Source organism: Perognathus longimembris, chromosome 28 (genome assembly GCF_023159225.1).
Source record: "Perognathus longimembris pacificus isolate PPM17 chromosome 28, ASM2315922v1, whole genome shotgun sequence".
Lineage (NCBI taxonomy): Eukaryota > Metazoa > Chordata > Mammalia > Rodentia > Heteromyidae > Perognathus > Perognathus longimembris.
This window is the reverse complement of record NC_063188.1, coordinates 3,083,830-3,111,332: the sequence shown is the minus strand read 5'-3', so window position 1 is coordinate 3,111,332 and position 27,503 is coordinate 3,083,830. Positions and strand designations below refer to the sequence as shown.

Genomic DNA, 27,503 nt, shown 5'->3' with positions numbered 1-27,503 from the left:
TGATGTTTCTCCTGCTCTCTCTTGCCATAGCAGTAGTTTCAAAGTTTTGGGCCTGACATCGAGGTCTTTGGTCGACATTGAACTGATATTAGTGCATGATGACAAGCAGGGATCCACTTTTAATTTCCTGCATATGGCTGCCCAGTTTTCCCAACACCAATTGTTGAAGAGGCTATGTTTTCCACTGTATGTCTTTGGATCCTTTGTCAAATATCAGATGACTGTAAGCATGTGATTTTATTTGTGGGTATTCTACCCTATTCCATTAATCTTCTGGTCTTTTTTGTGCCAATACCAAGCTGTTTTTGTTACTAGGGCTCTGTAGTAGAGTTTGAAATCTGGTATTGTGATACGAACCTGCATTGATTTTTTTTTTTCTTTTTGCCTAGAATTGCTTTGGCGATGCGAGGGGGATGTTTTTTGTTCCATATAAATTTCTGGGTCATTTTGTCTATCTCAGTAAAGAATGTCACTGGGATTTTGATGGAGATTGCATTGGATTTGTATATCATTTTTGGAAATATGGCCATTTTCACAATATTGATTCTACCTATCCATGAACATGGAAGGTCTTCCCATATCCTGGTGTCTTCTTTGGTTTCTTTCTTCAAATTTTTATAGTTTTCGCTATAAAGATCTTTTACATCTTTGGTTAGGTTAATTCCTAGGTATTTTATTTTTTGAGGCTACTGCAAATGGTGTTATCCTGATGTTCCTTTCTGCTTGCACATTGTTGGCGTATAGAAAGGCTACTGATTTTTATGGGTTAATTTTGTCTCCTGCTACTTTGCTGTAGTGGTTGACCAGTTCTAGGAGTTTGAGGGTGGACTCTTTTGAATTCTTCAGATATAAGATGATGTCATCTGCAAATAGGGATAGTTTAATTTCTTATTTCCCTGTGTGAATCCATTGTATGTCTTTTTCTTGCCTATTTCTCTGGCTAAGGATTCCAGAACTATATTGCAGGGGAGTGGAAACAGTAGGCATCCTTGCCTTGTTCTTGATTTTAGGGGAAATGGTTTTAGTTTTTCCCTGTTTAGCGTGACGGTGGCTGTTGGTCTGTCATGTATAGCCTTAATTGTCTTAAGGAATGTTCCTTCTAGTACTAGTTTCTCTGACGCTTTTAACATGAATGGATAGTGTATTTGTGACAACGTTTTTTTCTGCATGTTTGAGATGATTGTGTGGTTCTTATTCTTGGATCTGTTGGTGTGGTAAATTACATTGATTTATTTACATATGTTAAACTAGCTTTGCATCTGTAAGAGGACACCTACTTGCTCCAAATACATGAGTTTTATAAATTTCCTGGATTCTGTTGGCTAATATTTTATTGAAGAGCTTCGCATCTATGTTCACCAGAGAAATTGGTCTGTAGTTCACTTTTGTTTGTTGGAGCCTTGCTTGGTTTGGGGATTAGTGTGCTATTGACTTCATAGAATGAGTTTTGAATTTCTCCCTCTTTGTATTTTACTGAAAAGCTTGAGGAGTATTCATATCAGTTCATCTTTAAAAGTCTTATAGAATTCAGTGGTCAATCCATCTGGGCCTGGACTTCTCCTTGTTGGAAGATTTGTGATTACTTCCTCTTTTACTGCAAGTTATTGACTTTTAGCTGGTTTAAATCTTCTTGATTTAGTTTAGGCAGTTTTTATGTTTCTAAAAATTCATCCATTTTTTGCTAGGTTTTCCTTCTTTTGTGAATATAAGTTTTGAAAGTAGTCCTTTATAATCATTTGAATTTCTTGGATATTTGTTGTAATATTTCCTATGACATCTCTGATCATATTGATTTGAATTTCCTCTCTTCTATTTTTCATTAATCTCACAAGTGTTCTGTCAATTTTTATTAATTTTTTTTCAGAATAAAACAAGCTTTTTGTTTTAGTGATTTTATGTTTGTTGTTGTTGTTGTTGTTCAGTTGTGGGGCTTGAAGTCAGGGCCTGGACACTGTCCCTGAGCTAGCACTCTGCCACTTCTGGTTCTCTGGTGATTAATTGGAGATAACAGTCTCACAGAATTTCCTGCCAGGGACTGAAAAGTGATCTTCAGACCTCAGCCTCCTGAGTAGCTAAAATTACAGGCGTGAGCCTGTCCTAATCTTTGCCATCTCTCTCCATGTAGTAATTTCAGATGTGATATTTCTTGTTTTTCTAGTAGTTTTAATTACATCATGAAGTTATTTACTTAAACTGTTTTCTTTATGTGTACACTCAGAGCTATACACTCCCCCCCCCCCCCCCCAGCACTCAGGAGGCCCCAGCTTGACCTGCTCACAACAGGTGGCGGCCAAGCCCAGGCTAGCTCACAGGGGGTCAATTAACCAGCTGGGCCCCCAGGTCAGCAAGCACTTTTGCTTGCATGCTTGGCCAGGGGCTAGCTGGGGGGAGCTTGGCTGTGGGCCAGCAAGCTCCTATGGGTGCTTGGGAGTTCGTCTTCATTTGATTCTTGCCCTGCCTGTGGCTGGTACTTAGCTGCCGGCTTGCATGTATGTGCTTGGCTCAGCCCCGGGCCAGTAATCTCTCTGCCAGTTGGAAGGCCCTTGGTCAAGTCTGTGGCAGGGGCTGAGAAGGCTGGGTTCAGGCCTGTGGGATGGGCATGTGCTTCATAAGGGGTGGGCTCCCATAGGTGAACAGGAGTTTGTCTCTGTTATTTTCAAACAAGTCAGGTTTCCCTGACAATAGCAAGGGCTGTGAAGGACTGAAGCATCTTAGCAACCTCCCAGTATGAGTCCTGGTAGTCTGCCACTGGAAGCCAACAGTGGTACAGTGCCTGGCTGGCAAGCACAAGATCCAGAGTTCAAACCCCAGTACTTCCAATAAAGGAAACTAGGGACGAAAAAATTAATTCCTAAAATAAAACCAAAGTGTAAATACAGCTTATCAGAACCTTTGAAATACACTGAAGGCAACTCTAAGTGTAACTATATTATAAATCAGAGAAATGAAATAACCTGATAAAGAAGTATAAAATGTGGAAAAGAACAAGCCAGAACCAATTATTTCCATATATGACATCAAGACTGAAATTAATAAAATGGAGACTTACAAAAAGACTATAAGGAACAATCCAAACAATTCATTCTTTGAGAAGGAAAACAGGATTGAAAATTCTTAGATTTAACTAACCAAAATTAAAAAAAGACCCAAATTAATAACATTAGAGAAGAAAGGGAGCTATTATAACAGATGCCACTGGTATCCAGAGGATAATTAGGCAACATCTTGAATTCATATTCCAAGAAATTAGAAAATCTACAAGAAATGATGGTACTTTTAAATGAGTATGATGTACCAAAATTGAACCAACACAATAGGACTGAAATAGATCTACAACAAGCAATGAGGTTGAACCAGTAGTACTTTTTTGGCAAAATTCAATATCACTCAATGATTCAACACTAACGATTTTAGGAATGGAATGATTATATCTCCGCTCAACAGAGGACATATATATATGATATTATTCTAATGGGGAAACTCTGAGAGCATTTCCTTTAAAATCAGGAACTATACACAAACATTCTCTCTACTCTTATTTAATTTAGTGCATGTTCTATTAGCCAGAGCAATAAGGCAAGAGAAAGAAAAAAAGGGGATACAACTAGGAAAGAAAAATGCCAAATTATCCCTATTTGCAGATGATATAATATCCACATGCAGAAGACTGAACTAGGTCCCTATGTCCCTTATCCTGTACAAAAATCAATTCAAAATGGATAAAAGACTATAATGTGAGGACTTTTAAGTATAAAATACCCTAAAGGCTCCACCCACAAACTCTTAGAGATCTGATAAACACTTTCAGAAAAGAATGTAGGATATAATATCAACATTCGCAAATCATTAATTTTTCTATATGTTAACAGTGAACATGCTGATAAAGAAATCAAGAAAATAGTTATATTGACAATAACCTCAAAACTAAAAAATAGGAATAAACCTAACCAAGGACATGAAAGTCCTTCCAAGTTTATGGGCCAGCAGAATTTATTACTGTGTAAATGGCCATATTACTAAAAGTGATCTACAGATTCAGTGCAATCTCCATCAAAATGCTAATTATATTCTTCACTGAAATATAAAAATCAATACCAAAATTCACAGAAAAGTACCAAAGACTCTGAAGAGTCAAAGCAATGTTGACAAACAAAGTAATGATGGAATACCTGATTTAAAATTACACTGCTGAACACCACCAATAAAAAGTTTGCTATTGGCAAAAAAACAGACAATGTACACCAATAGAACAAAATAGAGAATCAAGAAATAAACCCACACAGTGACAGCTACTGATCTTATTCCAATAACGGCTTCTGTAAGTTAGGATCCAATCCAAGATCACCGGTTAGATTTAGTTGTGACAATTTTCCTAATCCCAAGGGCTGATGTTGCTCACTGGTGGTTAATTAATGCTGCCAGCAGCCACTCCATGTGTTTGGCCCAGTTCATGACTATTTTTTTTCTGGCATGATTGTACACATTTGTACATTAAAGTGATTATTGGGACACCTGATGCAAGATGAATGGCGTTGTGAAGATTAGCAAGGTTACTTTCCTGGCTTCAATGCGAGTATTATGGATGTGTCTTGGTTTGTTGGAAATCCTCTGCAATTGTGTGAAGAGTCTGCTAAGGCATAGTACAACAAACGCACTCTAAAGTGGTTAAGGGCAAACAAACCATATGTCTTTCTGTAAGTCTGTGGACATTTTACTACTTAAAAAATTAAAATAAATATTTTTCAACCCACTAACTCTATTTCTTGTACCTGCCAGTGGAAATAAAATATTGGAAAAGACATAAAAATAAGGATGTATAAGGGCTTCCACAGAATGCTCATGTCATCCAAAACAAATGACAAACTATAAGACGTTTAAAAAGCCAATGAAAACAGAACAGTGGTCAGCAAGCAGCAATGGTTACATAAAATATGGCGCTTCCATATGGCTTCTATGAAACCGTGTGAGAGAATAATGGGGTTTGCTGGATACTGACATGGAAGTGATCTCTGAGACACAGTAATACACAAAGCAAGTACTGAGAAATTGTCTTGCACTAGGGTCTATGTCTATATCTATATCTACCTACCTGTCTATCTTCATAAAAATCTCCTACAAGTTGACATGGGAAAGCTGGCAGTAGTGGGTATCTAGGGGATATGAATAAGGATGGAGAGGAAGGAACATATTAATTTCAACCATGTCTGCCTTTTTGTGTTCTATCATGTTCATTATTACATGAAAAGTTCTGTATGTATCCAAAGTCAGAAGCCTATCATGCCATTAGGTCTTCCTTCAACATCTTATGCCTACTTTCTCACCTAAGAATTGCAAGACTATGTCCTCCCAAATAACATATTCTACAAGTAATAAAAGTAGTAAGATGTTTGTAGCTTCCGATATCCCCATACTATTTACTGATATGTCCTGCTACAAGTCATTAGGTAAAAAGCTACAAGCAACATGACACAAGTTTGTACTTTTTATTAGACCCTCTTTGACTTTGTACTCAATAGACTCAAACCATCTATGGATAATATTACTCAATTTGAAGCTAGACCATTAGCTATTCAGATACCTTCAGCAGTGGTGGATACCTATAATCCAAGCACTCAGGAGGGAGACTGAGGCAGGAAGATCACAAGTTCAAGGCAAGTTTGAGCTATACAGTGAATTCCAAGCCAAAGAAGGGTACATAGTGAGACCCTGTCTTAAAAAAAAATGAAAGACCTCTTCAAATTTTACAACCTGGGCTGGGATTGTAGTACACTCTTAGAACTCTTTCCTTGCATCCCTAAGTTTGGTCCTTAGGACCATAAAACAACCGTAACAAAAGCCTATTGTAAGCACAGCTACTAAAGTAAAGACAGGAACAAAATTCCTCGCAAATCCCATATTTCAAATAGTATGGACTAGGCTAGTGTTCTCTATCCCTTCCCGCTCAGCCAGCCTGAACTGAGCAGCTCAGCACTGCACACAGGTAATTCCCATAGGCTCTTCCTTCAGATCCATCAGCCTCGTTCACCACCTTCAATTTACGTGTGGGGTGGGAGGAGACAGTATTCAAATATTGAACATAAATGTTATCTTATTCTACCCCAGAGGGCTGCAAAGAATTTCTTTTCATGGAACAAAACACATAGTAGCCTGTGTGGAATATCTTCTTGGGTAGTAGAAGTTTAGAAATGTTGCCACAGGACTTGTGTGCATTCTTGAGATTTACTGAATCAGAAGATTTCGAGTTCTGCCCACAGACCCCCAGTGTCCAGGGACTTTCCTCTAGCAGCTTTTGTCCCCTTTGGAAGGAACGAAAGGTTGACCTCATATTATTGCAACCTCACCCACCATGGCTGGTGTGGGAAGCTAAGGTCACATTTTGATGAAGGTTGTAGAGCAAGACAGTGGGCTCTTGTTAGAAAATTCCATTACCGACATCAAGCTGCCAAAACTTGGATGGAAATGCCTTGAGAGGGTGTCGGATGCACCCTTAAGTAGCCTTTCATTTGGATTTGATAAATTAACTACTCCCTCCTTTGCTATCCCTGCCCATTCCACTTAGTCCAACCTGAAAGTGTCCCATTCCACGTAAGAGTTCTGAACATAATTGCCCTTTCTGACAAGGTAGCCAAATGGAGCTGTTGAAAATAAAATTAACTAGCCAAGGGTTGGTGGCTCACACCTGTAATCCTACCTACTCAGGAGGCTGAAACCTGAGGATTGAGGTTCAAAGCCAGCTTGGGCAGGAAAGTCCTTGAGACTCTTATCTCCAATTAATCACAAGCAAACCAGACGTGGTGCTGTGGCTCAAAGCAGTACAGCACTAGCCTTGAGCAAAAGAAGCTCAGGGACAGCACCTAGGCTGTGAGTTCAAGCCTCAGGACTGGAAAAATAAAATAACCTTCAATGACTATGTAGTTATCTTCTCTCCCCCCCAGAATTAACAGTATGTAGTAATTGATATTAGTTACTGACAAAGGGCATTTGGGTTTTGTGGTAAGAGCAAAGTCATGTCTGCAGAGGGATGTGTCTACTGCCTGCTGGTGGATTCTGAACTGCCGAAGCAGCCAGAGCTCCGGCTGCAGAAGATTGCAGCAGTAAAGTGGGGCCCACGCAGGGCGAAGCTACCTCTCAAGTGACAGTGACGCCATTCCCCTGCTCTCTAAGGATGGCTTTCCTTCTACCTGCTTGGCTTTATATATGTAAGCAGTTTTTTTTTTTGGGGGGGGGTGGTTGGTTTGATTTTAAGAACCCAGTATAACTTTTTTTTTTGGCCAGTCCTGATACTTGAACTCAGGGCCTGAGCACTGTCCCTGGCTTCTTTTTTTTTTTTTTTTTGCTCAGGGCTAGCATTCCGCCACTTGAGCCACAGCGCCGCTTCTGGCCGTTTTCTGTATATGTGGTGCTGGGGAATCAAACCCAGGGTTTCATGTATACGAGGCAAGCACTCTTGCCACTAGGCCATATCCCCAGCCCCCCCAGTATAACTCTTAACGGAATTTATACTCCACTAAATTGCTTCCATTTTCGAAAACTTTAAAACTTTAGCATTTTCTGAGGATGTCAATGAGAAAGAACACAGGAGATACATGAGTCAAATAATCATACACATGTCATTTCAGATGTTCTATGAACCCGCTTTTCTGGAACATCCATCAATCCCCATGCTATGTTTAACTATGTCCGCAAGAGCCACACTGTCACCTGCAAAACAACCAACCAATAAGGGGGCAGTACAGTGGGGGAGCAACCAGAATCACAATGTGACCTCAGGGACCCAGTTGCAATGCTGCTGGCCCAAGCCTCCTGGCTGGTTGAGTTCAAAGACTACGATTCAAATTGGCCCCAAAAGATGTTGCGTAGCAATGGAGGGGTAAGGGCCCCGGCTTGATTAACCATAACCGTAAAGCGATCCAGGCAATAGGGCATTCCAGCACCATGTGAGTCAAGCTCTCCCCTAGTGGAGCTGTTGTCTGCCACTCAGCTCGTGGGGCCACACGTACTGAAATGAAAGGGTGAAGGTCTGAAAACTAAGCTCACGTAGAGTCAATGTGACAAACTTAGTGGCATGGCGTGCATGATACATGTCCCAAATGTCTATGGTGAATAGAATATTTCTCTTCATGCCAGCACCTGTGCTGTATACAGAGGGCAGGGATGGTCCAAGAGCACTACTTCTGTTAATTCCCAATTGTCCTGAATTTTTGCATCCATTCAGCTCCACTACCCTTATCTTGATAAATGTATGCTTCTGGCCTGCAAAGCATGCTGAGTAATGAATATCTTCTGGGTTAGTTAGGTACGGTAGCATTGCAAGGAAACATGAAGATGGCCCACCTCTTCTCCTGATTATTAAGTGGATTTTGCTCTTGCCAGCTGAGCTCCAAGTCTTTTTTTGTTTGTTTCTTTTTTTTTTTTTTTTTGGTACTGGGGATCGAACCCAGGACGTTGCACTTGCTAGGCAAGCACTTTGCCTCTGAGCTACAGCCCAGCCCAACTCCAAGTGTTTGCATGAATAAATTTAAAGCAGTCCCAAGGACGACAGTGAGGAGAAGGTGGCCGTGCTTCACTAGGACTTTGCAGCGCCAAATACCCACCGCCATCAGGCTAACCCCAACCTCCATGGCCACTGATGATCATGTAGGAGGCAGCCGCTGAAATCAAGTACGGTCAGACTGCCCCTTGCTCTGGGGTTCCTGCTACAGAAGGAAACTTTGTTTGGAAACAAAGGATCCTTCAGACACAGGCACCAGCGCTGAGAGCCTTTTCATAACTTCCTGGAAGCATTTCCCACGCATAAAATGAAGGTTTCAATGATAACAGGAGGGGATGGGCTTTCCTGTTCTCAGGACTGCAGTGCAAGGCACCAAGCATCTGCTTCAGGATGATGCTGAGCCGCTGATACGGAAGACTACTGCGGTGCTGGATGGCACAGATGGCAGTACTAGCTTGCAGTCAAACACGCTGCAGATAGATTTCAGCTCTGCCACTCATCAGCAGGGCTAACAGAGGCAAAAGATCCGACAGCTCAAGGCCTCAGTTTCCTCATCTGTAAAATGGAGTTAGTAATCAAGCCTCCTTCTGTGGATTAGTCATTCTACATAAGGTGTTTATCATAGGGTCTGACACATAGGCCTCTCTTAGATGTTAGCCATCATTTGTCTTTTATTTGTTATTAAATAGGATTCACTAGATCAGCTAGTAAGTAGAAGTTCCTCAGATATGTATGAGTCAACAGCTCATAGTAGATTTCTATTGAAATGTTGAAAATCTTAGTAGGTAGAAAGAGAACAAAGCCAGATTCTGATCCAAATTCACTCAAGACTCGGTAAACATTTAGATTCTATTGTGATGGCATAAGTCTGGAAAATCAAGGCTCAAGTACCTTACTTGTGTCATCAAGCCATTTCCAAATGCTTCTAAAGTACATTCTCTCAACTACTACAACATGCATTTCCTTCTCCTACAGGGGGCCTCAACACCAGTGGGGTTTTCTTGTGTAATTTCGCGGGAGAAGTAAGAAGTCACATGAACTCAGTGCAAGCTGGACCAGGACCTTCGAAATCACCATCTAATTCACTCATTTCACAGATAAAGATAATCTAGTTCTGTTGCAAATTGGTTAAACAAAAAGAAGATGTTTAAGACAACTTGCATGCTTGCACAAAGCCAGGGTTGTATTGTGAGTCCCAAAGAGCCTGATCTAACTAAGATAAACTGAATTGCAAAGCAAACACATCACCACAGTAGGTAGGTCTTCTCCTAGCTCACATGGACAACCCGAGTGCACATTTCAAGCCCATCAAGATTTCAGACTTGCCACCTGTCCTGGATCCTACAAAGAAAGGAAGATACCATATATATTCAATGGCAGACTATGACTTCAGGCAATGACATTCAAATGCAGCACCTGTATACAGTCAGATGATGAAACTTGACAGCCTCTGGCACTTATGCAGCACTTCACAAACAATGACCAAGCAATCTGGTAAGCAGGGTCCATGACAAAATGAACTAACCCTCTGATATAAACACACCCAGCCATAACCTACTGCTGGGAGCCATCTTATTATGGAGCCTATATACCTTGGGATGTTAGGGTGTCACAAAGGAATAAGGTCACCAACTTCAAAGGAACTGAGTGCAGGGCAGAGTTGACTTCTAGCAAGCAAGCACACAGAGCAAGAGGCTTCTCACTTTTTACTCCTCACCCAAGAGGCACTGCCCTTCTGCCCAGATTGGCTGATCTCAGGTCACAATCTGCAAAAGGATGTAGCTTAATTAACAGGATGTAACTAGATGCCTCCATTACAGTGCAGCAGGAATGGATGTAACTAAAATGTAATTAACAAGCCACTTGACCAAAGCAGGAAAGGATGTAACTAAATGTAATTAACCAGCCACCTGACCAAACCAGCAGCTCTTCAGAAAAAAACATTTCTCACAAGATTGACAAAAAGAAGCATTCTACCTTTGGCAGAAAACTTACAACCCTCTATGTGGCTCCTTCCACAACACATTTCTCAGCAGGAGGAAGACCCTGTGGTGCTCTTATCTTCAGAAAATTGGGAACAGATAATTTGGGCTCTATGGAAATTTCAAGGAACGTAACCAGGCCTATGTCACAGTGATTTGGGCAGCTAGATCTCTAAATTAGCCATTTCTACAAAGGTATACAAAGCAAACATGCTATTTCATGTTCTGCAAAATAAAATCGCAGCTGCTCATCTGACCTTTCTTTCCTCTTTCTACCACTCTGCACTTATATCTGCACACAAAACCAAGGATTTAGGGGGTGCTGAGGATAGATATTTTTGGTAGATAACAAGGCAGTAAAAAAAAATTCCACAAGTGTAGATTGTTGAACACACGCAATCAGTTTGGACATGGATGAACCCAAAGGTCTGTGTGCCTTAAAGTGGAACCCAACTGCCTACATTCCAAGCCCATTCTCTACCCAAGTGTGTCCCTTCAAAGATCAAGACCATTTCAGCACCACGTGACCACCATGAAGGCCAGCTCAGCCTGAGCAAGCAAGTAGAGATGCGCATGCCTCACTGTCACAGGACACTCAGGCCTGGGTATGCATCTCACATTTTCCATTTCCCAACCAGTACAATCAAGACCCTGCAAACATGGGAGCAAACAAAGCGGCATGCATTAAGTTCTTGAAACTGTGGACAGGTGAGCCAAAGTTATACCCTAGGTCATGTGCAGTGCTTCTGCAAGCTCTAAGGGACTGTCTGTCTCCCCACCCTTTCCTGATTCTGCACCCCTTGGCTCCTGTCATCTTGTATCCTTATGGGGACTTCCTTGTCTCCCTCTTTGACTTACTGAGACCCTGGTGATGACACTGGGTCCTCCCCCCAATAATCCAGGCTCATCTTCTCATCCTAGGATCCATAAGCTTAATTATATCTGAAAGCCCCCCCCCCCACTTTTTTTGCTGCACAAAAGAACATAGTCACAGGTCCCAGAGAGTAGTCTGTGCACATTCCAGCTCACAGGGGAAGCATTATTGTGCCAAGCACAACAATCAATAATCGCCAGCTCGTGTCTGGTTTGAAGCATTTGACTTGTTTGCTCCTGCTTGGGTAAAAAGCTCTCCTCCATGCATTTGCTTTAGGACGGAGAAGCTGCTTTCGGTAGGAAGCAAAGGGTAGACTTAGTGAGTTGAACTTTCACCAAAAGAGGTCAACTGTGGGCTCGGTGAATGTGGCATATTTGGAAAATCCCACAGACATGTTTTCAAAGATCCCTCTGTTGTGGAGAGCTTTCTTTGTGGGATGCCATGCGGGGAGCCGTGGCTACCAGCCAGACACGTGGGACAGTGGCTCAGCTTACCATGTCAGTTCCCCGTCATACCCCGACTTCTAGAACTCATTTGGACACCACACCTCAGTAAGCTCCCCCCCCCCCACTGCCTCCTTTGACATAGAGAATCATGTCTTCCTGTGACCAAATCTGTGTATACCATTTTAGACTCATTTTTACAAACATGTCTTCCTTTAGAGCATGAAATCCCATGAGCTTAATAGAGTCACACTATACTGGTCTGTAATGACCCCATATATACCTTCCAGCACCCCAAACAACCCCCCAATTTCACCACCCTGAACCTCAGTGTCCTCACGTGCAACATGTGAATGATAAAGCAGTACCCGCCACGCAGGGCTTTGGTGGAGCCCAGTGAGGGAGCATGGGTAAAGAAAGTGGTCACAGTCCTCTCCTTGGAACTTCAAGGGCCTTCGAGGTAAAGGCCAGCTAGTTCTCAGTAGACATTTCCGCAAGGGAAGCAGCAGCCACAAGGGGCCTCTTTGAGGTGACTCAGCTCTTGGGGCCAGTCCTGGAGCTGCGATCTCTTATCATGATATGTCATCAGGACAGTGAAACCCTGCCACACAATGCAAGCAGCACCACCGGCCCCACTGAGCTGGATCCGCCCAGTGAGCCACAGCCAGTCTGCCCCAGGCTACCTGGGCCTTGGCTTTGCACTGACAAGCTTGAGAAGCATATGCCTCACAGATGGTCCAACACAATGTACATAAAAGGAGGGACAAAGCCCAAGTTCTAGAAAATGGCTCATGAGCTCAAAAGTTTCATCCCCAGAGCCATGATACACCTTCTTAAGAATCCTTCCTCTTGACTTGGAAAAAATTATACTAAGTGAAGTGAGCCAGACCCAAAGAAACATGGACTCTATGGTCTCTCTCATAGGGAATAATTAGCACAGGTTTAGGCTAGTCACAACAGAGGATCACAAGAGCCTAATAGCTATACCCTTATGATCACATAAGATGATGCTAAGTGAAATGAACTCCATGTTATGGAAACGACTGTTATATCACTGTTGTAATTACTTTCAACATGCCATGTGAAACCGTAGCTTCTATTATTGATGATCCTCTTGTATCCCCTTCCTGTGTTTGTACCTGCACTGTCTCTGTATCTTATCTGAGTATATTGGAAACCGTGTATACTGGTATTAGAACTAGGAAATTGAAAGGGAATACCAAAATCGAGAGACACAGGGTAAAAAGACAAACAACTCCAAAAACAATAGTTGCAAAACTGTTTGGTGTAAATCAACTGAATAACTCATGGGGGGGAGAGGGAAAGGGGCACGGGAGGGGGGAATGAGGGAGGAGGTAACAAACAGTACAAGAAATGTACCCAAGGCCTAAAGTATGAAACTGTAACCGCTCTGTATACCAGTTTGACAATAAAAATGTAAAAAAAAAAAAAGAATCCTTCCTCTTACTTCATGTCCTGTGTAGGCTCTAGGTAGGCCAAATCCTAAGTTCTACGCACAAAAAAGTACCAGGGGGCCCAAAGGCAGGCCATCTGAAGCAGGCCTGCTATGGCACAGGCCCACTCCGTACGTAGCCACCATCTTTAGTAACAGTAAAACCTTCTGTCAGAAAGGAAATGAAAGAGTGGATGATATATATACAGGAACATCAATGCATGGCAGAAGAATTGTGACGAGGAGTACAACTCAGGCTAAAAACAATGTATGTGGTATGCTACATAATCTTTCTCTAAACTTTAGAAAATATCTATAAAGGCCAGGCACTAGTGGCACATGCATGTAATGCTAGTGAATCAGGAGGCTGAGATATAAAGATTATCGTTTGAAGACAGCCCAGGTAGGAAAGTCCTTGAGATTCTTATCTCCATTTAACCACCAAAAAGCCAGAAGTGGAGCTGTCATTCAAGTGACAGGATACCAGCCTTGAGCAAAAAAGCTGAGGGACAGTGCCCAAACCCTGAGTTAAAGCCATAAGACTAGCACAAAGAAAGCAAACCAAAAAAAAAGAAAGAAAATGTGTATAAGGAGAGAAAACAGAGCATTGGTTACCTCAGTACAGGGAGATGGGGACAAAGACACTGTTGGAGATGTTTGTGACTTGACGGGAGTAATACCTTCTCATTTGTCACTTTGCAGGGTGGACAGCTTATTATATCTTCATTGTGCCTCAATGAAGCCATTTAAAACAGCAACAACAACAACACACACACACTTACACACATACACGCATCTAGTAAAGCAGAAGGTATCTAAATCTTCACAATGGTCTCTAAGGGTCTGTACCACCTATCCCCATCTTGCTGATGTACTTAAAGCTCCTCCTTTCCTTTTCTCATAAAATCTAGAATAATACATACCAAAATGCCAATAGTAATTATGCAGAGATGATGTCTACATTCTAGGAATTTAATATACTTACAATTATCTGTAGAAAGCAATGCAGCATAATGCACAGGTAGACCTTTAACACTCAGTACTCCAGTGTTATGTGGAATCACTCCAGGATGCTCCTATTCTAATTCCCAGGACCTATGGATTTCTTACCAGATGTGGCAAAATGGCCATATAATGTGATTCAGTGAAGCCGGGCACGGGTGGCTCATGCCTGTAATACTAGCTACTCAGTAGGCTCAGGCCTAAGGATAGTGGCTCAAAGCCAGCCTGGGCAGGAAAGTACATAAGACTGTTATCTCTAATAAACTACTCAGAAAAGGTTGCAAGTGGTGCCGTGGCTCAAGTGGTGCTAGCCTTGAGCCACAGAATCTCAGGGACAGTGTCCTGAATTCAAGCCCCAAGACTGGTGCACACCCCACACACGCGGACGCGCGCACACCCCACCCCTCCACCCTCACAAATACAATAAAGGCCCTGAGATGACGAAATAGCCCTGGATGATGTGGGTAAAGCCCAGGTAACATCAAGGGTCCCTATAATGAAAGCGGGATGAAGGAGGGTCAGAGTTGCTCTAATAAGAGGAAGGAGGCAAGGCGTGCTCTAAAGACTAGAAAAAGCCAGGGAGTATGTTTACCTCTAGAGCCTCCAAAAGGAACACAACCTCCACACCTCGACTTTACCGCAATGAGATTCTCATCAGCCTTTCAGTACCCAGAATGTAAACAAATATTGTTTGCGTTGTTTAAGTTACATAAATTAGTTGTAGAATCAGGAGGAGACTGTTACCCCTTTTTGGGACATATACGTTCCCCCAGATGCCATCCCAGATCTGGAGAATGAGTACGACACACCTTGCGCTGGAGAAGTCGCCACAGCAGCTGACATCTGTGTGAAAGAAGCCAAATGGCCACCTTTGTTCTGAGGACGCTTGTAGTATTCATTTAGAAATCTTTCCAGGTCCTATTCGGCTAACTCTTTAATGCCACACTTTCAACAAGCAATTATTCCTTTTTTTAAAAAAAAATGGGAGTCCTACTTACAATTATGTATATTCTAATTGGGCAATATGACTGACAAAGGCCTTAATTATGGTCCATAATTCACACCTAGTATGTTATTAGGCCTTTGCTACATGTTGGCATTTGTGAACATTGTACCATGGTTCTGTCATTTGCACAGCTTCTTCCAATTATTGTACTTGCAGAGCATTTGTGTGAGGCCAGGTGACAAATGATGGCAGTCCAACCACCAGAGTCTTATATTTACTAAGAAAAACATCTCTTCATCACCTCTAACCCAAACACAGGCAGGGCCTTCGAGGAGGGATAAAGTGTATCCACAAGTTAGTACTTGCAAATTACTGTAATATTCACAGAAAGGTAGGCGGATCACATTCCTGTTTTCAGATGAGAAGACCAAGCACAAAGCAATGAAAGGCAGCAAATGAGGTTGTGAAAACTCACTGGTCACCTGTCTTGCTTTACTCTTTGACTCTTGTAGCATCAGCTCGTTAATGGGGCAGGAATGGTGTTTTGCTGATTCTAGCATGCTTGTATTGCTGGACTGAAATTGGCCTAGGTTCCCCTCCCCAAATGTGTATCTAATCAGAATCTGAGAATGTTACTGAATTTGTGAAGCAGATCTTTGTAGATGTATTCAAGTTAGGATGAAGTCATGTGAGATTAAATTGGGCTCTTCTCCAATGAATAGTGTCTTACAAGAAAAAAAAAGAGACAGACTCCATGTGAAAATGCAAGTACAGAAAACTGCCAATAATTGACAATGATGGTAGCCACCACCACAAGCTAGAGGGAGTTGGGAAAGATTTTACCTAGAAGTTTCTAGACATCAAGAGTGTGGCCCTGCTGATACCTTGAAGTCTGGAGGCTTCCACTCTTCACAACACTGAGAAAATAAAATTTTGTCATTTTAAGTCAACCACTTTGTGGACCAATCGTGCATTGCTTACCAATGGTTCTGGAGTATGTGTTACTAGGTAACTCTGTCACTGTTGGGTGCATTTACAGAAAGCTAGGTATATAGCCCACTCTACATCCAGGTTGTTTTATGCTATATACTCTTGTATATACAGGCCATCACTTACTAAATGTTGCCTGTGGTATGCTGGTAATATGGTACACTCATTGTACTATATATAACTGTTAGCATTTCCCTAGCCTCAGGTCCTCAGCTCCTCCCACTCGCCCCCAGATCCACCCATACCTAATGAGCCACTCCTCCTCACTACCTACCTACTTCCCCTTTACCCCCAGAGAGAGAAGCTGCCACCTGGATAAGGTGCAGACGCCCTGTAGCTCCCTCTCCTGTGGGAACTGTGGCCCCACTAATAAACCTCCTTATGAACCTTCTTCTCCTGCCTGTGATTATCTCCGCATGGTCCTCTGGGATGGTCGGGACATATCCTTTCAGTAACAGCAGCCATGGTAAAGCAAGTAATCACACATTACCTGAAATGCTCAGGAGTGATCAAGAGGAAGGCTGTGAGATCACAAGAACTTTCAGAGCAGGAAGTACACAGCTTGGAAAGGAGAGAAAAAGAGATAATTGGCTTCTTCATTGGAGCAGAATAATTAGGGCTGGGAGATATCAAGGCATCCACCGGTATGTAAAGCACTACAAGTGGCCCCACAGATAAGCCATGCTTCTCATGGCTGCTCAGCGCAAGGAGATTCTTCTCCCTACCAACTGTGAGGGCAGATATCAGAAAGGTGGAGAAAAGCAAGATTCCGGAATGACCTGAGAACCTGAAAATTCATGGGGCTTGCTGGTGAGCGTGAGAACCAAGATAAACGTTTTAGATTCCACCTGACAACATGAGTGGATTTAGATGTGTCCCCCATGACAGAACCTCCTGGGCTCACAGAAAGATAGGCACTGTATCAGTGAGCTTTCTGTCACTGTGACAAAATACCTGGTGTGAACAACTTCAAGGAGGGAGAATTAATTTGAGCACATGGGTTTAGAGATTTGAGTCCATGGACCATTGGCTTCATTGTTTGGGGTTGGTGTCGAGGCAGATGGGTGTGACCAAGAAAGTGGCTCACCTCACAGTGGGCAAGAAACAAAGACACAGTAAGTCTCAATCAATTACAAAAGCTCTCCCTCAAAGGCACACACCTAGTGAGTCATTTTCACTCACTAGGCTCCCACCTCCTACAGTTTCCACTACCTCCTAATAGTCTCATCAGCTGGAGAGAAAGCCTTCAAGCCATAAACTTTTAGGGGACATTTAAGGTCTAACCCACAGTACTCATTGCTGTTGGGAAGGGGATAGGGAACTGGAGACTACCTAGGTGCTTGCTGTGACTGGCAGAGTAGTACTGGCCAAACGCTGAGCTTACAAACGCATATTCATACCTGAGGCATGGAAGCAAAGCAGATACAACAGTATGGATAAAACATGGTCCTCAATCAAACAGCAAGAAATGGAAGGCACAATACTATCCACAGAAGTCACATATGTTCTGTGTATATTTCATCAGGATATGGTCAGCTTTAGTGATATATATCAAGAACAAGTACTTCACCACAATAGGAATGCAATTAATACAATGGAAACTACATGCCTGCAAATGGAAGAGAAGGCACATTTTTATGGGGGAAAAAAGGAGAACATGAGAATGGGTAGTAGGGAAAGTGGAGGTAGAGGATGAACAGGAATGGCAACTAGTAAAACAATGACAGAGGGGGCCCTACTCATACTCCGTGTTGACAGTGCACTGCAACCTGAGCAGGAGATGAATTGCACTGTACAGGAATTTCACAGGGAAAGACCACCAAACATTATGGCCTTCCCCACACTGGGGCTGTGCCCAGGACACCCTCAGGAACACATCTTTCCACAAACTGATTTGGAAATAGAATGATTGAGACACATTGGACTCTATCACATATCATCACAACAAAAAAGATGAAATCTGTAATGAAATGTAAGGAATTTGAGTGCTGGTGGCTCACGCCTGTCATCCTAGCTACTCAGGAGGCTAAGATCTGAGGATCGCAGTTCAGAGCCAGCCCTGGTAAGAAAGTCCATGAGACTCTAATGTCCAATGAACAATCAGAAAGTCACAAGTGGTGTTGTGGCTCAAAGTGGTAGAGTACTAGCCTTGACCATACATTCTCAGGGATAGTTCCTGAGTTCAAGCCCCATGACCAACAGAACAAAAGAAGAAGGAGGAAGAGGGGGAGGAGGAGGGAGAAGGAGGCACAGTGCACAGGGAGATGTGTATGAATCCTAGACACTCGGCTGCTATGCAGGACACATCCTTTCCTTCGCCACCCTATCAGAGAGAGCAGTCACCCTAAGTTCATAGCATTCATCTAATACCCACTGCCACCACCTTGGACTGCCTCAACATGACACACAAACCTCATCCAGCTCCTTCCCAGGTCATTGTTATTTCATATCCATATGTAATTCTAATGTCTTCTTTATGTGTGTTCTGCAGCTGGTTTCTTTTGGATCTTTCTAGGGCATTCTATAAAGCCATTCAGAACACCATGTATGTCTGCCAGTCAATGAGCAGCCTAAAGAGAAGGCATGGGCTCCTGCCACTGTCACCAGCCAACACCTCCAGTCAGGCAAAGCTTTCTCTGTTCTCCATGGTACAGAACTGTTCTGTAGCTCTGCACTCAGGAGAGAGGAAAATAATCAGACTCCCAATTTGAAAAGTTTTCTTGGAAAATGACTATCCACATAAGCAAAGCGATTTTTAAAAATCCTTTCAAATATGTTTGTATCTTTGGATAGTTGGCCTTTTTGGAAGAAGGGGAGGGATGGATAGGAAAGGCTGACTGAGAAGGTTGTTCACATTCCCACTGCTGGTGAGGCATTTGATTTCCTAAGTATTAATCAAAATCACTCTTGATTATAGCAAAAACAACCTTTGCTATAATTTTAATGCAATTAACGAGAATATATGGTAATTCTGAGCAATCTTGCTCTTGAGATTAAAGAACAGCCTGCCAGGAAACATACGAATAAAGCTTTAAGATCAAAATTTGCATAATTAGGTTTCTTCCCTACTCTGCCCACCCCCACCCCCGGCTTCTCCCGGCTATGATAAGTTCTGCTGAAAAAGATGTTTCAAGTTGACAGGCCTACATCCTGGCTTCCCTCCCAGGCTGCAATGGCCGTTTCCAATGTATTTCTCCAGCACGTTGTGGATAGTCTCACCGACAGCCAACGCCAGGTGGATGAATGAGAATGCACAGCTTTGGAGCCACGCTCTTCAGTGATGAAATTGCTTCCCGGAACTTGGTCAGCCTAACAATCCCTAACCCACTGGGGGAGGGGAGGGGGGGCGGGGCTACATTGCTCCAAGAGGGAAGAAATGCTACCATCTTTCTGTGTACCAGGCTAGTGCACACACTCTAGGAAGAGGCAGCAGGATAGGGGTGTCCCTCTGGTGTGCTGACAAGGAATTGAGGGGACATACCCCACACCTCCCACCCTAGGTCTCACGCACACACACACACAAATGTTGAGCTTTGAGAAGCATGTAACATGTCAACAGTCACATTTCCTTTGTGAGTACTTACTGTCGCGCATGCAATAAGGCTTATGTTGGAAGGCTGATATTCTATGGTCGCAAGGCTGGAAGAAATAAGAATCAATGCTTTTGTTATCTACTGCACTGAAGACAAAGTGAAGAGAAGTGCAAGAAGATGGAAACTGTTGGTGATTTCTTACTAAGAACATGAAGCTATAGTGCTACCATCCTGGACACTACTCAGATAACTAAACTTAGGCTCTCATCTCCCATTCAGGCACACACATCTAGGTGTCCTGTCTCTTACATATGCTAGAAAACATCAGTAAAGGAACAAGCTAATGATCCATTCATAAAAACACTGCACATAGCAGGGAGTAGCTGTCCAAAGATTAAAATCAATTTCTAGAATAACCAAAGCAGATTAAATTGGAATAACAGAAAATTCAAAGCTTTGAACCATTATTAAATGAAATGTAGGAAGCATAAATTCTCCTATACACTGGTGGAAGTAATAAAATGGTACCACAACAGCTATGTCCCTCTAAGGTTGCATCCAGAAGAAATGAAAACTCTTGTTTACAGAAACCTTGTACATGGGGCTGGGAATGTGGTAGAGTGCTTGTCTAGCATGTATGAAGCCCCGAGTTTGATACCTCAATATCACATAAACAGAAAAAGCTGGAAGTGGCACTGTGGCTCAAGTCATAGAACACTAGCCTTGAGCACAGAGATACTCAGAGACAGAGCTGAGGCCCTGAGTTCAACCCCGGGACTGGCAAGAAAGGAAAGAGACAGAGATAGGGAGCGAGAGAGGGACAGAGGGAGAGAGGGAGAGGAAGGAAGGAAGGAAGGAAGGAAGGAAGGAAGGAAGGAAGGAAGGATGGAAGGAAATGAAGTAACAAAGAAATCTTGTATAGAAATGTGCATAGCTGTTTGGTTCAAGATACCTCTAAACTGAGAACAATACACACATCCATTATCAAGAGGATGGAAAAGCAAACTGAAATATATACGGGAAATAGCTGAGCAATAAAGAGGAATGCTAGGAGCACAATTGTGGCACGTGCATGTAATCCTGGCTGTACAAGTGGCAGAGGTAGGAGGATCGTGGACTAAGGCCACCCCAAGGCAAAAAACCTTGAGACCCAAACTGAAAAATAACTAAAGCAAAAGAGACTGAAGTGTAGCTCAAGTGGTACAATGCTTAGCTAGCAAACATGAGGCTTTGACTTGAAATCTCGGTGCTGCCAGTAATTAATAATAATAACAATAATAATAATTTGGCCCATTTTATAATGTGGATGAAGCTCGAAAATATGGTACATGAATAAACCAAACACAAAGGAGTAAATAATGTGGCACTGAGCCCAGTAGAACACACCTGCAATCCCAGCACACAGGACGCTGGAACAGGAGAATCATATATGTTTGGGGTATATTGAAAGATTCTGTCTCCAAGTAAAAAGTAAACAATAATGGTATGGTCTCATTTGTGCAAAATTCTAGAAATTACAAGACCAACCTATGACATAAAAAACAGATCACTGATTGGACAGGAACTAGGGGAAGTGTCATAAGAGAATTTTCTAGGATGAACACAACCTTGTGTCTTGATATGACTCATCAAAGCCATTGAACCTAGTGATGTGCATACCTTAGCATTTTATTATGTGTCAATTATGCTTCAATAAAAAATACTTGAAGGGGCTGGGGATATGGCCTAGTGGCAAGAGTGCTTGCCCCGTATACATGAAGCCCTGGGTTCAATTCCCCAGCACCACATATTAGAAAATGGCCAGAAGTGGCGCTGTGGCTCAAGTGGCAGAGTGCTAGCCTTGAGCAAAAAGAAGCCAGGGACAGTGCTCAGGCCCTGAGTAACGTCTGCACAGTTCCCTATGTGTAATAGGGAAATATCAAAATAATATCTAAAAAAGTACTTAGGTATGGTGAAGAGACGACGAAAACACTCCAGAAGAACACAAAAGACTTGAACACAGGAACACGTGATATTGCAAAGCTGTCAATTTTCCCCATGGATTTGGAGCTAGCGTAGGTTTCCAACATAAATAGTAACAAGAACAGCTATGGAAAGGACGCCAGCTGGCATGGAATCCTTGGCAGGAGGCGTGTAGAGGGCAGCAGCAGGAGAAAGGGGAGGCAAGGAGTAACTGAGGAACTCTTTTGTTGGTGTTTTATTTTGTTTTTAATTAAATTTTACTGACAAGGTGATGTGCAAAGGTGGTACAGTTACATAATAAGGTAGTGAGTATATTCCTTGTCATATTTGTTACACCCTCCCTCATATTTTTTCCCTTCTCTAAATCAGGTAGACATATATACAATATCCAGTGTACCAAAACCATATACAGTAACCACGTGGGGTACGCCAAAGGAAATTCACCTAGAACTTTAAATGTAACGTCACCAATAGAATCCTCCTGTGTCCTTCTCTTGGAGTTGTTTTTGCTTATCCTCGTCTTATATAATCATGTGTTCATAGCTGGTGAGCTATTGTGATCCACTGATAGTTCTATCCTCAACCTTTTTATGTTTGTTTAGTAGTTGTTTGGATTTAAATACATAATGTAAAGTCACTGACCCAAACATGTGGAAATATCATTTGAAAAGAAGTGTGTTATTTTGCAGACCTGGTCTCTAGTGAGGAACTCTTTTTCTCACTGCTTCCTCACTGTAGAGAAGCCAGAGTCTCTCCCTGAAAAGAAATGGAGGGTCTGGGCGCCGGTGGCTCATGGCTGTAACTCTAGCTACTCAGGAGGCTGAGATCTGAGGACTGCAGTCTAAAGCCAGCCAGGGCAGGAAAGTCCATGAGACTCATCTACAATAAACTACTCAGAAAAACAAGGAAGTGGGGCCCTGGCTTAAGTGATAGAGTTTGAGCTTGGAGCAAAAAAGAAACTCAGAGATGGAGCTCAAGTCCTGAGTTCAAGCTCCAGGACCCCCACACACCAAAAAAAATTGAGAAGCTAGCATGATGGTGCACAACCATAATCTCAGCACTTGAGAGGGTGAGGGAAGGAAGGAAGGAAGGAAGGAAGGAAGGAAGGAAGGAAGGAAGGAAGGAAGGAAGGAAGGAAGGAAATGAAAGAAAAAAAAAAGGTGGGAGGGAAGGAAGAACTAGATGCTCCCTGGAATACATCCCTGAGCAGGAATTCCGGCCTGCCCACTCCCCCCACTCCTGCCCACGCCCGCCCCCATCCCCCAGCCTGCTAGCGGTCAGCCTACTTGCCAGCAGGTTCTCCACTGAGGAACACCACCAAGAAGCAGCGGACAGTGGAGACACTAGCAATCTGCTTTCATCCACTCAACAACTGTTACAGTAAGCTCCACCCCCAGGAGGGCTCCATGCAGATAACACACACCCCCAGCCTGTTTAAGTCTGCATCCAGTACCTGAGTTACCTAGGTAACTAGCACACCTGGACGCAGTTACCTCCTACTTCTCTGAGGTCACATCCAATCCGCGTGGCCACACCTCCTACTTTTCCCTATATAATCCGGCTCAACACGAGTCCCCTTTCCCCTTTCTCTCTGGCTCTCTTTCCTTTTGTCTCTCAGTCTCTCCTGCTCTTTCCTGTTCTCTTACTCTCTCTTTCTCCTCTTTCTGTTCTTCACTTCTCTTTTTCCTCACCCTCTGTCTATGTGTGCCTCTATCTTCTGTGGACTGGCACTTTGCTCTTCCCCCAATTCACTTTTCTGCCTGAACCATGTGGCAAGTTTCCTTTCCCGCAAACCTTACAGTTACCAATATGCACTACTAAGTACCCAGCTCTGAACTTCACCCCGGAAAATATCCTTGAGTAAGGCCACTTCAATTACTGCCCTCATAGAGCACAATTCTAGTGAGGGTAGTCCAGCCACTCAATGGAATAGCACTGAGCCATGAAAACGAATAAGTACTGATCCATGCTACAACCTGGATGCACTTTGGAACCATGATGCTGAGTCAAAGAGCCAGACACAGAGGACACAGACTGTGTAACTCTGTCCAGAAGAGACAAAATCTGGAAAGATAAGGTACATCAGCAGTCCCCTAGGGCTCTTGGAGTGGGGGTAGTGGGTGATGAAAAACTCTGTACTCCTGAAGGAGGGCCAGCCTTTCGAGTATGCTAAATGCCATTGGATTATACCCTTTCACACACGGCATGGTGAAATGTGGATTACCGCTTCATTAAAAAAATAGCTATTAAACAAACAAATGCACATTTCAAGATCCCAGTCCCCAGGGAAGGCAGAGTCTAAGGGCAGGAAGACTGGACTGACACAGTGCACACAACCCCGCCCCAGTTAGCTTGCTTCCAATTAAAGCAGGGCTAGCCTGTACACTAGCAAGTGGGTGGGGTGGAGAGGAGAGGCAGGTCACATGGCACGCTCACTATAAATACACAGGGCCTCCGGCCACAGCCTAGTGTGACTACCCAAACATGAGACAAGATGTGCTTCCAACCAGCCCAACCTGTGGCTCTACTGAAACGTCTGCAAATCCCATTCTATTTTCACCCATGCAAGCGGCTTTCATTTAAAGGAAATCCTGCCTGCTGTGCAAGCTCTTCATTGAATTCTAGAACCAGAATGGCAGCATGGAGAGGATTTAGACACCAAACGCTGAACCAGGCATCCCATGAGTTCCTGATCTCAGGCAGGGTCAGAGATGTTTAAAGAAACCACATCCCAGCCAGGTGCTGGTGGCTCACGCCTGCAATCCCAGCTACTCAGGAGGCTGAGATCAGAGGATCATGATTCAAAGGCAGCCTGGGCAGGAAAGTTCATGAGACTCTACACTCCAATAAATTACTCAGAAAAAGCCGGATGTGGTACTTTGGTAAGTAGACAGCCCTTAAGCTCTGAGTTCAAGCACGAAGACCAGCAAGAAGAAAAAAGAAAGGAGTTCCTATGAGCACAGGCAGCTGTTATTTCTGCCTGATGGACCAAATTCCCCAGCTTTTCCTGTTGAGATGGCAGGTCATGGACTTTTCTGCCCAGTCTGGCCTGGAATCTCAGCCTCCTGTGTAGTTTAGGATGACATCTGTATGTCATTACACACAGGTATGTACTGACAAGGGTCCTATGAAAATTTCTGCCCATGCTAGTCTCAAACCTTAATCTAATTTCACCCTCCCAAGTAGCTAGGATTATAGGCATGAGCCATCAGTGATGGCTAAGAAATATATTTTTAACTTAAAAAATGTCTGATGCTGAGATAGGAGGACAAGTCTTGCACATGCTAGGTAAGCACTCTGCCACTGAACTACAGCCCCAGATTAACTCCAAATTTTATTGAGATAATTACAGACCACATATCATTCTATGAAATAACAGAAATTACCACAAGGATGCCTTTGGCTGACCTTATATGGCCACCCCTACTTTTTTCCACCTGCTCTTTCTGTCTGCCTCTGTATCTGTCTTTCATGCCAGGCAACCACCCATCTCTGCTGTCTTCATGAAGACATTACTCCAACATGTTGTATAAACAGAACCATGCAGTTCATGTTCATATTAAGACTGTGTTTTCCACCAGGTGCCCATGGATCATGCCTGTAATCCTATCTACTCAGATCTGAGGATTATACTTCTAATCCAGCCCCCAAAACTCTGTGAAACTCTGATCTCCAATTAACCACCAAAAATCCAGAAGTGGAGCTGTGGCTCAACTGTTAGAGCCCTAGCCTTGACCAAAAGAAGCTCAGAAACAGCGCTCAGGCCCTTAGGTCAAGTCCATTGGCTCTGTCTCTCTCTATTTCTGTCTCTCTCTGTCTCTGTCTCTCTACATACTGACTACCCAAACAACATTCTTGGGACCAGAAATGTAACCAACTTTATAGTTTTTCACAGGTTAAACATCCCTAATCCAAAAATCCAAAGTTCAGGCCATTAAAAACTTCAGATTTGGGGGTTGGGAATTGCCAGTTTATATATAATGTACCCTACCTGCCTATTCAAATAGTTGAGTAGAACAACAGAACAAATGACTAAAGCTAAACTCCAGTGGAGGAATTAAAGGAAGATTGGGAAAAGGAAGCAAGTGGTGTATTAGAAGAGAAATTGCAAGGTGAATGACAACTGAAGGATGTTCTAGATAGATGAGTGAACAGAATCTGTAAAGGAGGCCAATGGCAAGCACAGAACTGAAGGGATGGGTTTGCTTAGTTCCTGTTCTCAAGGGGAAGGACAATGACAGGCCAATACATTTACAGAGGAGCAATCTATCAGCATGCCAACTACACTAGAGGAAGTTTTGCTCCAAAACACAGGATCCAATAGACACTTTCTTAGTCACCAGGGATGCGCCATTCAAAAAAGCTAAGGGAGTTTTATTATGTATTATGGTTTCTATATCGAGTGTCCCCTCAAAGGTTCCCGTGATGGCGGTTTAATTCAGCTAGAAGCATTACTTCAGGAGGTTGTGGAAGCTTAAGAAGGTGGGGCGTGGCAGAGGGAATTCAGTCACTGAGGCATGGTCCTTGGGGGTGTCTTGCTCCTGGATCTTCTCTACTTTTCAGCTGTCATGATGCTCTGTCTTAAACACGCCCAGAATCAACAGCTAAGTGACCATGAACTGAACTCTCAGAGACTGTGTGCCAAACCAAATCTTTCTTCTGTCAAACTGTTCCTGTCAGGTGTTTGGTCACCATGGCACAAACATTACTAACGCCACATGCTCCCATGGCTCTGCTGCATTGTTATAAGACAAATCCCCTATCACTGTGCTGACTGGCCCAGGCTCTGCTGCCAACTCAGGGTGGGGGCGGGGGTGGGGTGAGGCCTCAAGCCCCGCCCCCAGGGTGACTGAAGCAGCTTTTTTGTCCCAAGTGTACTCCATCTACCCTTTGCCCTCCCCAGCTCCTCCTCCCCAGGTCAGAGCAAGGCCGGTAGGCAGGATTGCTCCATATGCCCCCTTGACCACCCTGTGTACACATGGGATGGACAATGGCAAGAGTTACCATTCACTGAGCACTGAGGAACGCTTCCATCCTCTACCTCTCTCTGCTACCCTCTGACTAGAGGCTTTTACACTCAACCAAGTAGCATGAGCAAAGCTATTTAATGCCATGCTACGTGTCCTAAGCAAACACTTACGCAATGTAACTATTCACAAAATATCCAAGACTCCAAAAAAGTTAATTATATAAGAAAATATAATATGGGCTGGGGATATGGCCTAGTGGCAAGAGTGCCTGCTTCATATACATGAGGCCCTGGGTTCGAATCCCCAGCACCAAATATACAGAAAATGGCCAGAAGTGGCGCTGTGACACAAGTGGCAGAGTGCTAGCCTTGAGCAAAAAGAAGCCAGGGACAGTGCTAAGGCCTTGAATCCAAGCCCCAGGACTGGCCAAAAAAAAAAAAAAGAAAATATAATATAAAATCAAATAAATAGGGCAAAGACATACCCATTTGTTTCTAATAAAATTGGCAGAATACATTATTTGGGCCTATGAAGAAGCAACTGAAATGAAATTCTACCATGTTCCATAGCACAGTAGGGGGATGACAGAATACATTTGTTTTCAAGTTTGAAGAGGGCTAGGGGAACAGCCTAAGTGGTAGAGCACTTGGCTGACATGCGTGACGCCTTGCATTCACATCCCAGTACTGAAAAAAGGGAGATAAGAGGAAAAAAGCCAGAAAAAGAAGTTGAGTATTTTCATCACAATTTATAATGTATTCATGTGGGATATATGTGCTTATCCTCACTCAAGCTATGTACATGTTTGAGTGTTTTGATCCAAACATCAAAACATCTCATAGTGGTCATAAATACTT

At 43.1% G+C, this 27,503-nt stretch overlaps 1 protein-coding gene and 1 long non-coding RNA gene across 2 annotated transcripts in view; one reads left to right on the top strand and one right to left on the bottom strand.

The window, feature by feature from the left end:
- The window catches only part of Cd99l2 (CD99 molecule like 2), a 65,342-nt gene that overhangs the window by 24,915 nt on the left and 12,924 nt on the right, over nucleotides 1-27,503 (bottom strand). The gene's annotated exons all lie outside the window — the stretch shown is intronic.
- On the top strand, nucleotides 1,090-27,316 carry LOC125343617. The gene is made up of 3 exons (XR_007209354.1): nucleotides 1,090-1,102; nucleotides 19,867-19,871; nucleotides 27,184-27,316. It is a non-coding gene; the product is annotated as an uncharacterized LOC125343617 (long non-coding RNA).